The following is a 16,717-nucleotide window of genomic DNA, read 5'->3' on the forward strand; positions in this document are numbered from 1 at the left end:
GGCTCACTTGGGGAGTGAATCATCGGACGGAAGATCTTCCTCTCTGTCTCTCCTCCTCTGTGTATATCTGGCTGTAATAAAATGAATAAATATCTAAAAAAAAAAAAAAGAAAAAAGCATTACAGAACCAAAGATCCAAGAGCAAACAAAACAAAAAAGATCCAAGAGCAAACGAAACAAAAAAAGGAACAAAAAAACCCCACAAAGTAACAAAAACAACACAAAGAACCAAAGATCCAAAAACAATCATAAAATAAAAACAGTTTCTGTAGCCAAATCTCACTTTCAAAAGACAGCCTGCCTTTTCCTCTTCTCCCAGTCCTCCCTTTCTTACATGCATTACGAGGTTGGACCATAGATAAACACAAATTGTCCCCAACTTAGGATGGCTCCACTTGAAGATGTTTTGGGTTTACCATGCTGATGGACTCTCGGTAAACCATACTTTGGGATTTTGAATTCATATCTTGCCCCAGGCTCACGATATGTTGAAAAGTCTTCTCTCGTGACACTGGGCAACTGAAGCATCATCCACAGCTCCCACCAGCCCTGCAGTGTGAAGGGAGCAGCCAGCACTCCACATGTACTGTGTAGCTCAGACAGCATGCTCCCTAGGCTACATGGATTCAATGTGTTTTACATGCAGGATATTTCCCACTTATCATGGACTGCCTAGGATGAACCATGCTGTTACTCAACCATCATCTGTACTTCTTATGCTTGCTAACTTTGAATTTTCAAACTATTCTTTTGTGGCTTACTCTTGACTCAGAAGATCAATCAACAAATAGAAACACATCAGAGATGTTCTCTGTTCTGCAAATTTGCCAAAACTATCCAACGTAATTCATTGAAACCATGATTCTTCAAAATACTTATTGAAAGCTTCATTGAGAAGGCAGATGAGAGCAGGCATGGTTAGAGGTTAAGAACAAGAGCTGGGATGTCCACACTCCACATCAGAGAATACTAGTTTGATATCAGGCTCCAGCTCCTCACTCCAGCTTCCTGCTAATGCAGATCCTGAGGGGCCGTAGTAATGGCGCAGGCAATTGGGCCCCTATGACCCATGTGGGAAACCTGGACTGACTTCCCAACTCCCAGCTTCATGCCCAATCCAGGACTTGTTATAGGCACTTATGGCTCTGTATCTGTCTCTCTCTTTGTATCTCTGCCTCCCAAGTAAATACATGAAGAAACTTTTTAAACATGTATTTATTTTTATTGGAAAGTCAGATATACACAGAGGAGAGACAGAGAGGAAGATCTTCCATCCACTGGTTCACTCCCAAAGTGTTCACATTGGCCAAAGCCAGGAGCCAGAAGCTTCTTTCAGGTCGGCTATGCATGTACAGGGTCCCAAGGTTTTGGGGCCTCCTTGATTGCTTTCCCAGGCCACAAGCAGGGAATTGGATGGGAAGCAGGGCCACCAGGATTAGAACTAGCACCTTTATGGGATCCCGGCACGGGCAAGGCAAGGACTTCAGCCACTAGGCTACTGTGCTGGGCCCAAGAAAAAAATTTTTTAAAGAAGGCGAATGGGATTTGGTATTCACACTAGCACACTATGACCCTTACATTTGTTTATTACCCTTTCAGCTTTGACCCCCTCCCACCATTCTCAATCCAGGATACCCCTCACCACACCCCTCTCTCACCATCTTTGCCGGTCAATGGCCATTTATTCACAAGTCTCAAGAGATAGCCCTAAACTCTCCCAAACCAAACCAATTACCATCCTTTTTAGGGGCTCCACTCTAGTTCTTGCACTATCTTTTTATTATCTGCTTTTATTTTTATTTAGTTCTTAAAGGCCTATTTATTTATTTTCAAATTTTATTTTTTATGTTGTTTTCATAGATGACAAGGATACATGCCCATGAGGACCACTGATTAGGGTGGGGAGGGTCGAGGTACAGAAGCAGGTTGGTTTTGTTGTCCTAAGGTCCAGTGGCTGACAGAGTCTCTAGCGCATCCACTCACCCAGATATTTGCTGCAAAGCTTGGGCAGGAAAGTTGTCCGAGCTGTTCTGCTCTTCATCTTATATGACACTCAACATCCTCTGCAGGCCCAATTTGAGCTGGCTGTCATGTCCCCCATATGCACCAGAGCACGCTGTGCATTGCATAGGCATCAGCAATAGAGGAGGCCCAGTCCCAATACATGCATTACGAGGTTGGACCACAAATCCCATGATTTTTCCCTCTGTCTGCCACTCTTTCAAATAAATAAATAAACCTTTAGAATTTCAGTTTAAAAGACTCAAAAGTTATTAATGAAAATGAATGATTTTTGTCACCATATAACCAGTAACTAGAAGTACAGGGAGGGCGAATGCCTCTTCAGTATTTGTAAGGTGTCAACACTGTACTAAGTACATCCCATATATTTAGTCTCCACAACAGCCTGCTGAGCTGGATGTTATCATTTTTGTCACCTTCTGACATAGATAGTGAGGCTTGACGGATTAGGTAAATTGCCCACTGGCAGGAAGACAGATAAGAATTGAAATCCACTAGTTTGATTCCCAGGCTCACATTCTTGGCCACTTAGTCTTGCAGTCTCGTCAACAGATGTCCTTTCATGCTCACCCTGACAAGCCTGCTGTTAGAGATCTGATTCTCTTGAAACAGGTATTTAATTTCTATTTTTAAAATTCTTGCCCCTTTTCAAAGAGCATTTTTGAAATTTGTTTATTTGTAAGACAGAGAGAGGCTGGAAAGGAAGCCTGGAGAGAGAGGAAGAGAGAAAGCTAACTCTGTGCCACTGATTATGGCTCCGATGTTTGCAATGGCTAGGGCTGAGACAGGCTGAAACTGGGAGCCAAGAACTCAATGTAGATGTCTCCTACGTGTGGCAGGACTTCAACAGCTAGCTCCCATGGTGTGTGTTAACAGGAAGCTGAAATCAGGGGTGGAACACTGTAATATGGAATTCTGGTGTCTCAACCAGTGGCTTAGTCCTGACACAGGTATTTTTCAGGTCTCTTTTTGCACCAATTTCTTCAGACCTCAACCTCAACAATTTTAACTCAACGGGCATTGTGATATGATACCAAAAGAGGCTGGACAACCCTGAGAATATCAAAAGATTACACTTAGCAAACACTTAAGATGGGAAAGAACTAGGAAAAATAGGCTAATTTCCTTAGCTTTCACATCCAAAGGCTATCTAAATGATGGCATGTATATTTAAAAAAAAAAGTTGTCATGTATTGGATTAAATTACCACCTGGAATACCCATATTCCATATCCAAGTGCTGGTTCCAGTCCCAGCTGCTCCTTTTCCCATCCAGCTCCCTGCCAATGTGCCCCGGGCAGCAGAACATGGTCCAAGTAGCAGACCTGAGTGGAGCTCTGGATGCCTGGCTTTGGTCTGGACCAGCCCCAGCCACTGTGAGCATTTGAGGAGTGAAGTAATGGGTGGAAGATGTCTTCTCTCAACCTCCTCTCAACCATTCTACCTTTGGGGGAAGTAAAAATAAAAACCTCTCACTTGGTAGCTCCTCTTAACTTTAGCTTAGCTTGTGTGAATCTACACTATCTAGTTATTTCTGGATGACAAGAAAAATGAGTGAATGAATGAACTCCGTGAAAAGTAGAACATAAAAACAACCTCACTGTCGTTCTTTGGGTGAATGGATAAGCAAGATGTAATTTAAGCAGGTACTTCATAAAGCTCATTTAAAAAGCTAAATTAAAAGATGTTTATTTGCTGTCCAAATTTTCGGAATCTGTTTAATTTTTTCATAATGCACTTTTGCCATCAGCTTTTTAAACACGTTTTGTATAGATATGATGCAATAGTATCGATCTTGAAAAGGAAGGAAATAACGTTAAGCAAAATAAGTCGACCACAGGACAGATGCTGTCGTGATTCTACCTGCAGGAGACACCAAGAGCAGTCAGAGCAGAAGCAGGGCTTCCAGGGGCTGAGGGGAGGGGGAAGGGCACATTAGTGTTCCAGTGGGTCCAGAATTTCAGTTTAACAAGGTGAGGAATTCAGGCAATGGTTGGCAGTGATGGCTATACAACATTATAAAGTCATGCAATGTCGCTCAGTTCTATACTTAAAATGATGAAGATAAATTTTACCTTACGTGTCTTTTAACAGACAAGAAAAAGTAAAGGGCAAGTAACAAAAGAATGAATAAGAAATCCTGGAGATTGCTGGCAAGCCTAGAGCAAGCTGACACCACTGGGAATTCACTCAGCCCCCTGAGCTTCCCCATTCGTGTTTGTGCAGGAAGGCTGGGCCCCAGCACCAACACCTCCCAGGATCTCCAGCCTCTGCGTCCTAAATTGTGTAAGAGTCTTCATTGAGTGACACCTTTTGTGAATTTAACTTTGATACTTTACGTCCTTTCTCAGTAATGTGTCTACGAAGGCAGGATGAAACAGATGACTAGGGGGGCAATGTTGTGGTGCCCTGCCAATGTGCCTGGGAGGCAGTGGGCAATAGATGAGTTCTTGAGTGCCAGACCCCTATATTGGAGACCTGGATACAGATCTTAGCTCCTAGGCCAACCCTGGCCCAACCCTCCTTGTTGTGGCCATTTCTTTGGAGTGAATCAGCAGATAGAAGATCTCTCTTTCTCTGCCTTCCAACTAAATACATAAATAAATCTGTTTTTAAAAGAGAGAACTGACTTGTCCAAAAAAATCTATTCTCTGGGTTTTGCCTGAACACCCTGTCGGGTCTCCATGAAGGGCACAGCAGAGTGTCCATTGTCCCCTGGCGTGTGGCTGTGAGGACCTAGCCTGATGTAGCCAGGCCTTTTGTGTCCAGGTAGTTAGGACACAGCATTTTTGGCAACCACAGGAGAAGACACTAACCTCGAAGCCAAGTCCCAGAGTGGAGAATTCTTAGCTGGGAACAACAGAAAGAACCCCTTTTCAGTTGAGAATTGCCAACTTGGAGCAGTCTGTGGCTGTTCCCTTAGGATTATTCTTTGCTCATCTGTATCATTGTCTCCAAGATGGATGAAGGCCATTTTTCTCAGGGAAATGAACTGAGAAAGCAAAAGATCACACCAAAACATGTTGAAGGAGCGCCTGGCCTGGCAGGGCAGCTTCCCGTTGGGGCAGGGTGTGGAGCCGGGTCAGGCTGAGGATTTACCCACAATCAGAGTAGAGCTGTCAAACATCAACATCCGCCAGCCCTCTGAGTTCCTGTTTTCTCCAAAAGGTAATCAGGGTCTCCATGTGGGGTGAGCTGTTTTTCCAACAGCCCTGCCACGTTATCTTATCCCTCGCCCCCTTTCCAATTTCCTCTTTCCCTTTTTCTCAGTCCTTTCCCTCCCCCCATGACTCTTCTCGGGCACACTGCCTCTCACACACAGCCCCAAAAAGTCAAATTCAAAACTCAGTCTTTCATTACAGGAGAAAAACGAAAAGACAAGAATGAAACACCAAAGGTTATTTTCTAATAGAAGAGAATGGCTCTGTGAAAAGTATCCCAGGAAAGCCCTGAAACAAACCTCTGCCTTTGACCTGAGAGGCTGGAGTGATGGTCCCCAGCTGTTTGCCACAGGAGCAGGGATTAAAAACCATCTCTCCACTCCCAGACTCTCTTTACTACCATGTGAGCACAGGAACACCTTCACCAGGTATGAAGTTCTGCACAGCACAAAGCACTTGTCTATACGAAACTCAGCCCAAAGATGAGGCTAGCTGGCTGCTGATAGTTCCTATTACTTAGACAACAACGAGACTTTAAAAAGTGAGCATCTTCCACTGGGTCACCTGCGAGGCGGGGCTCCAACTCTTAGAGTCCTAGGTCATCGGCCTTCTGCGCTTTCTTCCTTACGTGTCAGGGTCAAAGACGCACACACAAATTTCGATTTATTTGCAGAAGTGATCTGGTTTCAGTGGTAAGTTCTTTGGTGAGAGACTGGAGCCATAAAAGAGCCCTATAGAAGCCCATTTGCTCAGCTGATGCTTCCAGTGTCAGCCTTAAGCATCACGACCAATCTGATGAACACACTCATTCAAAGTCTGCTCTTAAATTGAATGTTCTGTGTGTAGAGTTGGGGGCAGCCAGAAATCCATAGTTAGGGCAAGAGCTTAAAGTGAGCGATTGGAACGACTTCACTTTGGAAAAATGAGCAAGGGGCCCAGGATTATGTGAGTGATGGAACTTAGTTTCCTTCCTGCCATAGGAGAGACTGAATTTCAGACTTACAGGGAATAATACAAGAGCATTTCATCTTTCTTATTGACTTCTTGGTTTTTTTTTTTTTAAGGCTGATTTGAAAGGTCAAGTGTCACTGAGGCTGACATGGAGATCTTTTATCTGCTGGTTCACTTTCCAAAAGGCTACAGCAATCAGGTCTTGGCCAAAGCCAAGCACCAAGAACTTCTGAGTCTCCTACATGGATGGCAGGGATCCAGACACTTGGGCCATTATCCAGTCTTCCCAGGTACATTGGCAGAAAGATGGATTGGAAGAGTAGTCAGAACTTGAGCTGGTGCTTCACTTTGGAACACGGACACTGCAGGTGGCAGCTTATCCTGCTGGGCTGCAATGCTGCCCAATTTTTTACCTTTTATTATTTGTGTTTTAGGTTTCATCTACTTAGATATCAGTTACTAGTTACTCAGTTTCTTCTAACAATTGTTAAAATCATATCTAATAAAAGCTTAATGAATAATAAATAATAATTAAGGTAGTAATCAGATATGATACCCTATTTATTCTTGTTTCCAAAAGTCTTCTTAGATTTATAAAGATTGCCTAAAAGCTTCAAAATGACCATGGAAAATGTACATTATTTTTTAAGCCCCTTTTCTAAAGTTTTTACAGTTTCCATGCATTCAGAAGAAAATTTCCATAATTGAACAATTGAAATAAATGACTCTGATTTCCTGGTCAACTTTCAGGAAAAGTACTTAGAAGCAAGTGTTTGGCCTGGTGGTTGCAAGAGTAGGTTAGGACACCCATGTGGACATATCCAAATGCACAGGTTCAAATCTCAGCTCCACTCCCAATTCCAGCCACCTGCTAATGCACAACTGGAAGGCACCAGGGACAGCTCAGGTAGTTTGGTCCCAGCCAGATGTGTGATGGGCCTAGATGGAGTTATTAGCTCCTCTAAGGGCATTTGGGGGAATGAACCAGCACGTGTGTGTGTGTGTGTGTGTGTGTGTGTGTGTGTGTGTGTATGTGTGTGTGTGTGTGATAGAGAGAGAATATGTGTCAAAAGCCTGTTCAAAGTCAGGAGAAATATTTTAAGACGTTTTTACTTTCAATTACAGTAAAAAATGAACTCTGTCTTTTAAGCCCTCTGTGTATTACTTTGCTAAGTTTCTGTAAATAACCTTATTTTGAAACTAAACTAACTTTATTTTAAAATTTACCCCACAGGAAAATTATAATCAGATTCCTAGAGCTAGAATATACTTAGAAATAAGATACAAGCCCCATATAGACTTATGTCTGTAATTTTTTTTTGGAACTTGCAATGTTTGGCATTTGTATTTATAACTTTTAAAAAAAGATTTATTTATTTTTATTGGAAAGTCAGCTATGTAGAGAGGAGGAGCAATAGAAAGATCTTCTATCTGCCGATTGATTCCCCAAGTGGTCGCAACAGCAAGAGCTGAGCAGATTCAAGGCCAGGAGCTTCTTCCGGGTCTCTCATGCAGTTGCAGGGTCCCAAGACTTTGGGGCATCCTCTGCTGCTTTCCCAGCCCACAAGCAGGGGACTGGATGGGAAACAGAGTAACCAGGATACAAACAGGTACACACATGGGATCCAGGTGCATGCAAGATGAGGACTTTACCCACTAGGCTATCATTCCAGGTCCTATTTATAACTTTTGAGTACCAATAAAACTGAGTACTGATAAGGAAGAAATAAAAATTTTGGTCTGGTGTGGGCACTGTGGCATAGCAAGTAAAGCTGCTGCCTGCAGTACCAGCATCCCATGTGGGTGCTGATATTTGAATCCTGGCTGCTCCACTGCCAATACAGTTCCCTGCCTAGGAAAGCAATGGAAGATGGTCCAAGTACTTGGACCCCAACACCCACATGGGAAACCAGAAAGAAGCTCCTAGGTCCTGGCTTCAGCCTGGCCCTGCTCTGGATGTGGCTGCCAGTTGGAGAATGAAACAGTAGATACAAGATATCCCCCTTGCTTTGCCTCTGCCTCCCTCTTTCTCTGTAACTCCCCCTTTTAAGTAAATAGATATTTATTAAAAGGAGTTCTGGTCCAATGGATCAATACATAATCTGCTGGGTACAGAAGAGAAACAAGAACAAAGAAACCATAGTCCCTTTGCTTTAGCTTAGTGAAGGAGTGAGATATGGAACTTCAAGGAGTGGGAGAAGGGCAGAAGCTACAAGATTTGTGCAGCTTAGGGCAATGACATGTGAGATCTCTTTCAAAAATTTGGAACTTTAAGACAGTGACAGCAGGAGCAGTGAACTCAGCACATGCTGCATGTCCAGGAAACCAGGCCTCAATAGTGGACTATTGTCCTCTCCTGCCAAACAAGGATTTCAGACATCCGCAGGGCAATGGAGGACTATGGCCACAGCAGGCAAGTGTCAGGACATGAGTGATCCGGAGCGGCAGGAAGAGAAGTCTGGCTTTCATGCTTCCTTCCTCCAAGGGGCTTGCTGTGTTCATTTGGATTTCAATAGTCTCAAAGAACTTTAAGGCCATGGGAATAAAGCAAAATGCTTTTGGTCACATCCCTCCCAAATTATCCATAGCAAAATGTTTGCATAGTTTAGCAATTCTGGGCCCTGCCTTAAAAGTTCCACCCAGCCCACCCACCCTCACACACTTTGCCTTTACAGTTTTCTCTGTGAAATGTTTAGGCTAAAACCTTTTCCCTTGAAAACATCCTCAGAGGCAAGATACATACATTAGCTTTGGAGAGAAGGTTTTGGGACAATACTTTGAGTTAGAAACCTTATCACAGGCTCTGGTATTTGACCCAGTGGAACGGCCGTCTCCCACACTGGAGTACCTGAGTTCAGCCTGCAGCTCCAGTTTGGGTTCTTCCCATGCATGTGGGAGACCTGGACCAGATTCCTGCCTTCCAGTGCCCAGCTGTGGTCAGCTCAGTCCTGATTGCTGTGGGCATTTTGGGACTGAACTAGTAAATGGCAGGACTCTATCTCTGCCTCTCAAATTAAGAAACCAAGGGAGAAAAGAAGTAGAGAAAACTTGTTGTAGAATAATGAAGACATGTGCAATGAGGTCACAAGATAAAGCCCCACAAGACAGTTTGATCACCAAGTATAACTTGGAAAATGGGTGGTGGTGGTGGGGGGAAATACCCTCTGTTTTAAGCAGATGAAATTTGATACCCAGTTTGTGAGTGATGTTGATTCAGGGTGGTGAAGGAGACATTGAGTTTAAATCCAAGGATTTTACTTTCGTGGTTTGACTTGGCTTCTTTCTAGCTGTGCAGTTTAGGTGTGCATAATCTCTGGGGGACTCTGCCACCTTCTCTCTTCAAGAGCAGGTCAGCCCATCTCCACTGTGGGGTCTCTTCCTGTTGAAGAGGAGACATTCATGTGCATTTGGTTGAAAAGGTGCTGAGGGAAGACAGGGTAGGGAGAGAGTCTGGACAGAGTTGGTTCATTGGCACAAACAAAGAAATGCTCGAGAAGGATGAATCACGTCCAGGAAACCAAAGATGGCAAGAAGAACTAATACTTAGGGATTGGGATAATTAGGTGCAGAGTATGTCAGAGTGGTGGGCCAGGGAGCTGAAGTATATTCAAGGGCAAGTTCTTGGCTTTGTGCAATGTACAAGGCGGGAAAAAGGACTGGATGGGATACAGAGTTTAATTTCAAACTTCCAAGAGGCTATTGTAAACAACTGGAGGGAAGGTTGGTTTAAATCGTGTTTAACGTGAATATCCACTTGTTGGCAGTGATCAGCATTTCCTATAAATACCGTTTACGGGATGAAGCTGTAATGTGTAATGTGTAAGCAGAGTAGGTGAAGAAAGAGCAGTGAAGGAAACTTGGAGACTGAGAACTTGGCAGGAAAAATTAGGGAAACTGAGCTCCCCTCCTTTCATTCTTTTTGGAACTGATGGCAAACAATTGCCTTTTGAATGTCTGTGATCTCAAGAATATACATTTTTGCTTTGCTTTTGGGTATTGAATGTGCTCTCCAGAGAGTGGTTCAAAGTATTTAAAACAGCATTTGCCAACTTCTCCTTCTAATTAATACCAAGTGGTTTCATTCCAACTGAAGTTCTAAGCTGAACACTACATTAGCAAACTGAAGTGTAACGCTGAGATTCGGAGCCACAGTGATCTGGGTAGAGTGGCCTGCCTGGCTGCTTTCTAGATTCACAAGTTCAAATGTGTCTTCTTTCTTCTGAGAAATGTCCACAAAATGTGGACAACCTACCAATTCCTGACACTATTACGAAGTATCATAGTGCTACAATGTTGTAGTAGGAACGCATTCAACGCTGGCGATCCCTCTCCCCTCACCTCACATTCCTCTCTCTCAGCAGCAGGGAGTTCTGCATTGCTAACACTGATACCCTGGGCATTATGAAAGATGGCCGCTAACCCTGTGTCACTTGATGGCTGCAGATGAAGGAAGAGCTTACCAAAAACAGCTTAGCTTAGCTTCCCCTTGGCTCCAATGGACTTTTTTTTTTTTTTATTGCAAAGTCAGATATACAGAGAGGAGGAGAGACAGAGAGGAAGATCTTTCATCTGATGGTTCACTCCCCAAGTGACTGCAACGGACAGTGCTGAGTCGATCCGGAGGCCAGGAGCCAGAAACCTGCTTCATGTCTCCTATGTGGGTGCAGGGTCCCAAGGCTTTGGTCCGTCCTCGACTACTTTCCCAGGCCACAAGCTGGGAGCTGGATGGGAAGCGGGCCTGCCGGGATTAGAACCGGCGACAATATGGGATCCCAGAGCATTCAAGGAGAGGACTTTAGTTGCTAGTCCACCGTGCCAGGTCCTCCAGTGGACTTTTTAAACATGGGCCCATGGAGTCCTGTGTGCTTTCAGGTTCATCCCAGGAGTAAATCACACCGGAACCTTGCCTGGTCCTTCTGTTAGCATCCTTGCACAATATGCATTTCACATCATCCTAAATTTTCCTTACCACATTGCATTATTATTATCTATTCATATTTCAGTGTGCCCTGTGCTTTCTCCTTTCAAGAAGATGGGACTCAGCAACACATGACAGGCACACAGCATTCATTAAACAAAACAGTAAACAGTAATTTTATTCCAAACTACCTTTTTTCAAGATTCAGTTTCCTCCTGGTTTTCTCATTTTTGTTAATACAAGTCAATACAGTCCCAGAGGCACTCTCTAAAGATCCCAGAAAACTTTTCTTCACTTCCCAATATTCAAAATAGGGTCATGTGACAGTCCCTACACAAGAATAGTGGCCAGAAACTGAGGCTATGACTCATAAACCTAGTTCCTCAATACAAAGATGTGATCCTTTGCCTAAATAGTATACGTCTGCATTTTAGTGAAGTTGACATCTAAGTTCAAATTCAGATGGCAGCAAAAATGGAAATGGGTTTTGAGAACCTAGCCTGTATCCGGACTAGCAATGGCAGAGATGTGATGATGAAATACATCTCATGTTGCCTAGGAATGCTGTTGCCTTAATATTTCTCTATTTTTGTATGGCAGGTTTACATGATTCTGATTGAGTTCTGATTTACTGGGACTGGAATTGGGTGAGATGTTTGTCGACCCAAGCTGTGGTATTGGTGTCAAGATGTTGGAGATAGTTGGTTCCAAACTAGACTCGGTAGTGTTCATAGAGCGAGACAATAAAAGCGCCCAAGAACTAAACATTATTAGATGATGACCACATAGACAAACATCTTTCCTCTGGGAGAATGGTCCTGCTGACAGACTTGTTCCTCCTATTTCTTCTGAGAATGCCCCCCTGAGTTTTAAAACTCTTAGGAAGACAGATAAAGAGACTTGAAAATGTCCCATTAGAGGATGGGGCTCTATTCTATAGGGTGCTCTGAAAAAATGCATTCCCTAGAATTAAACTTGATTGCTTCTTCTCCACTAGACACCATAAAACTCATGTAACATTTCCTCATGTTCTTTCTGTCGGACTGGCCTGATCTTCTACCTCAATGCTCAAACTAGCCATAGTATCAGAGAAGGATCTCCTAGAAGAAAAAAGGCAAATCCACTCACCTCAAAATTCCCATGGGCCTGTACAACCAACCAACTGGAACATAAATTACCTGCCCTACTCTTAAGGGCATTGTGGTCTCAACAGCTCTTATCAGACTATTTTTACATGCCCAACATTTAGGTCAACTGGACATAAACGTGTTGCTCTCTTGGTATTTAATATTCCTTAACCTGCTGACCAATATAATGGCCCAACCATTTCTTCACTTTTGAATGCCCATCCGTCGCCATGCTTTCTTTTATGTTGCACCTTGTGTGTCCTTGACTTCCCCAAACTATTCTGTATACACCTGATGTGATCTATCCCATTTTGCTTTGCCCGAGTTGTGTATCTATGTTAAACGTAGGTTTATGTTTGTGGTAGCCTCCCTGTGTTACTAAACTGTATTTTTTTTTTATTGGAAAGGCAGACACACAGAGGGAAGGAGAAACAGAGAAAAAGATGTTTCATCAACTGATTCACTCCCTTAGTGGGCGTAGTGGCCTGAGCTAAGCCAATCTGAAGCCAGAGCCCAAGAACATCTTCCGGGTCTCCCACATGGGTGCAGGGTTCCAAAGATTTGGGCCATCCTTGACTGCTTTCCCAGGCCACAAGCAGGGAGCTGGATGGGAAGAAGAGCAACTGGGATCTGAACCAGCACACACATGGGATCCTGGCAGCTATAAAACGAAGACTTTAGCCACTAGGCTATTGCACTGGGCCCCTGAGGTGTAATATCATGGGTGAAAAGGAGGGAAGACTACCTCCACATAGGAAATACTAATTTTGAAGATTCTGCTTGATAATTGAGAAATGTTCTTGGCAAGAAAGTTGTTTTTTCTGTTTTGATTTGTATTTTTTAGGAATCAGTATAGCATGTTATCCACTGGGTTACATTCATAGCAGAGAACAACAATTAAGATCCCAACTTATTTTATAATTTCTTACGCTTAAACATTTTTTCTTTCATAATATTGAAAGTCTTCTGTTCAGAGTTGCAGCCCCAAAATGTCAGTTTATGGGGCACAGTGCTATTTGAAAGGTAAAAAATTAAGTGCTGATACGCATGTCTTGATTAATTAGAAAACAGCTTTCCCCCCCTCAGCTTTTCATGTGCCCCCTTCTCTCTTTTCTGTTTGAACTGGCATGGAAACTTGGTGTTTCTGCCAAATGAGTAAGCTGAAATGAGAAAATTCTTTGTTTTCTTTTTTCAGCCAGAAGAGTGTCAGCGTTGATCGAGGGGAAAAGGTGCTGATATGTGTCCCCAGACTCCGTCACAAGAAACACACCAAGTGTTTGAGGAAAATCCAGCATGAATACATGGTTTGTGTGACAGTTTAAATAATGGTGCTTGCATAAAACGATCTAAAATTGGTTGTCTTTTCAAATGAAACAAGTGTAGGCCTAGAAGCATGACAACAGAATAATACTAAATTGCAGTTGAACGCACACCCAGGGCTGTGCACAGGGCAGTACTCTTCCTGCTGACGGTGCAGTTTTTTTCCCAGGCGTTTGTTAACGAGTTCCATAAGAAGGCAGTCAGAACAACTTGAATAGACACCACTTGAATAGACAGCCAAAGCCCTGTATTTAGGTAACAACAGAAGCTTTTCTACCTTAGAACCATTAATCTCACGACCTTCTGGCAATATTTGAGAAGCAATGTTTCTCAACACTGAACAAGGCATGAAGCCCAGGCATAACTTCATTGAGAGTATTCCTATTGTAACTCCTGACAGGGGTGTGCTAGGCTTGCTAACTCATAAAGGAAACACGTCCCTTCAGCTCACAGTTTGCAAATCCAAACAGCAAGGCACTAGCTCTGGTGAGCCTGATGGCAGATGGCATTACATCGGCAGGAACTCAGAAGTGAGCGAGCCAGAGACAGCCAGGGGTGATGGCTACCCTTAGAAGGTGCAGTCTTGGGCCCAGCGCGGTGGCCTAGCAGCTAAAGCCTTCACCTTAAACACGCCAGGATCCATTATGGTCTCCAGTTCTAATCCCGGCAGCCTCACTTCCCATCCAGCTTCCTGATTGTGTCCTGCGAAAGCAGTAGAGGACGACCCAAAACCTTGGGACCCTGCACCATGTGGAGGGTCCCGTCTGGAGGAAGTTCCTGGCTCCTGGCCTCCAGATCGGCACAGCACTGGCCATTGCGCTCACTTGGCTAGTGAATCATCGGACCTAAGATCCTTCTCTGTCTCTCCTTCTCTCTGTATATTTGACTTTGTAATAAAAAATAAATAAATCTTTTAGAAAAAAAGAAGGAGAAGGTACAGCCTTGCAGGGGACACAGGGAACTTCTTGAAACAGCAGCAAAGCCGATCCAGGGCAGGGTTCTCAGTGACCTAACTGCCTCCCGCATCTTAAGAGCTCCCTCTACCTCCTTACATCACCACTCTGGGTCCCGAGCTCCCAACACAGGAATCTTGGGAGGGAAAACAAATCCAAACCGTAGCATTAAATGAACCCAAAACAAGTGGTTTGGGGCTGAGAATCTAGGATATGAAGATGCTTATGGAATTTGAATGATTAATTGGAGTGGATGGTGGTGCCAAGGGAGAGGGCTACTGAGCACTCAGGGAAAGGAGTTCTAAGATTCAACTTACCGCTTCCCATTGCAGCTACTGACAACTTGGCAAGCTGGAAGGCAGAACAGGCAAACAAACACTTATGATCACCCTCCAATCCTGACTCCCACCTGTGCCAGCTACAGCCACACATAAACAATGAGCAGAAAAACTAGCAAGGTTTCTGATTACATTAAGATTTTTTTTAAAAGAAAGATTAAGATTCCTTAATAGTTGATGTACACTGCCATTGGAAAACACATATTCCAACAGTTTTCTGGGTTCACCCACTCCGTTTACTAAGAACAGTGTCCTCATTTTTGTGTTGCCTTATAGTGAATCTCAAGCTTATAAAGATGTCTGCTATACAATGTCCTTGTTGAGGTATATGTGGTAAGATAAGTAATTGTCAGGAAAATATTTTATACCGTTGGTTGTCTTGGGACAGAATATTTCAAAGAACTAATGAATGTAAAGAAGAGTTATACATTGCTTTGACAAAATGTATTTAAGTTTATAGTGATGACAAGTAATTTGCTACTCAATGTGTATTTTGTTTAAAAAAAATCAAGTTGGAGCCTTACCTAATACCATATTAAAAAATTAACTCAAAATCTATCAAAGACCTAACTGTAGCACTTAATACTCTGAAACTAGTAGAAGATGGGCCAGTCTTACGGCACAGTAGGTTAAGTCCTTACATGCATATCCATATGAGTGCTAGTTTGAGAGCTAGTTGCTCCACTTCTGATCTAGTTCCATGCTAGTGCAACCAAGAAGACAGCAAAAGGTGGCCCAAGTACTGGAGCCCCTATGCCCAGGGGGAGACCTAGAAGAGCTTCCTTGCTCCTGGTCTTGGCCTAATCCAGGTCTGGAATTACAGCCATTTGATGAATGAACCAACAGATGGAAAACCTCTCTCTCTCTCTCTTTCTCTCTCTCTCTCCCTCCCTCTCGCTCTTTCCCCCTGTAAATACTTTCCAAGTAAAACAATAAATCTTTGTGAATATGACTTCAAAATCTTGGCAAAAATCAGAAAAAGTAGATAATCTGTACCTCATTAAAGTTAATAACACTTTATCACAGAAGAACTTTATCAACAGAGTAAAAAGGTAAGTCATGGATTGGAAGAAAATATTTACAAAATCATGTGTCTGTAAGGAATCAGATTCCACAACAAATTCCTGCAGCTCAACAACAACAACAAATAACCTAAGCAAAAAATGGGCAAAGAACGTGACAGATATTTCTCAAATAACATATGCAGTCAGTTATCATGTTTAAACATATTTAAGCATGTTTAAAACATGTACAAATTGGGGCCCGGCGGCATGGCCTAGCGGCTAAAAGTCCTCACCTTGAACGCCCCGGGATCCCATATGGGCGCCGGTTCTAATCCCGGCTGCTCCACTGCCCATCCAGCTCCCTGCTTGTGGCCTGGGAAAGCAGTTGAGGACGGCCCAATGCATTGGGACACTGCACCCGCGTGGGAGACCTGGAGGAGGTTCCTGGTTCCCAGCTTCGGACTGGCGCGCACCGGCCCGTTGTGGCTCACTTGGGGAGTGAATCATCAGACAGAAGGTCTATCTCTCTGTCTCTCCTCCTCTGTGTATATCTGACTTTGTAATAAAAAATAAATCTTTAAAAAACAAAAACATGTACAAATTATGTCAGTAATGATGTGTCTGTTGAGCGGGAAATACCTGCAAGCCAAGCCCTCTGGCACCATTGCACGTAACTCTGTCCTCCTACGTTTCAATCAAAATAGCCTCTTTCCCAGGATACATCTGCTTCACCAAGGACCTAAGGAGAAAATCATGAAAACATGGATATTGAGCTTCATATGGAACTTGTGGAGGTGCCATATAATTCACAGGTGTTTTCATACCTGGAGAAGCACCATCCCTTGCCACATGAAAATGCCCAGCAAAGGGGAAGGCATTTTCTTCTCTGATCCACCACAGCCCATGGCTAGAGGCACCATGAAG

This window comes from Ochotona princeps, chromosome 18 (assembly GCF_030435755.1).
Source record: "Ochotona princeps isolate mOchPri1 chromosome 18, mOchPri1.hap1, whole genome shotgun sequence".
Taxonomy (NCBI): Eukaryota; Metazoa; Chordata; class Mammalia; order Lagomorpha; family Ochotonidae; genus Ochotona; species Ochotona princeps.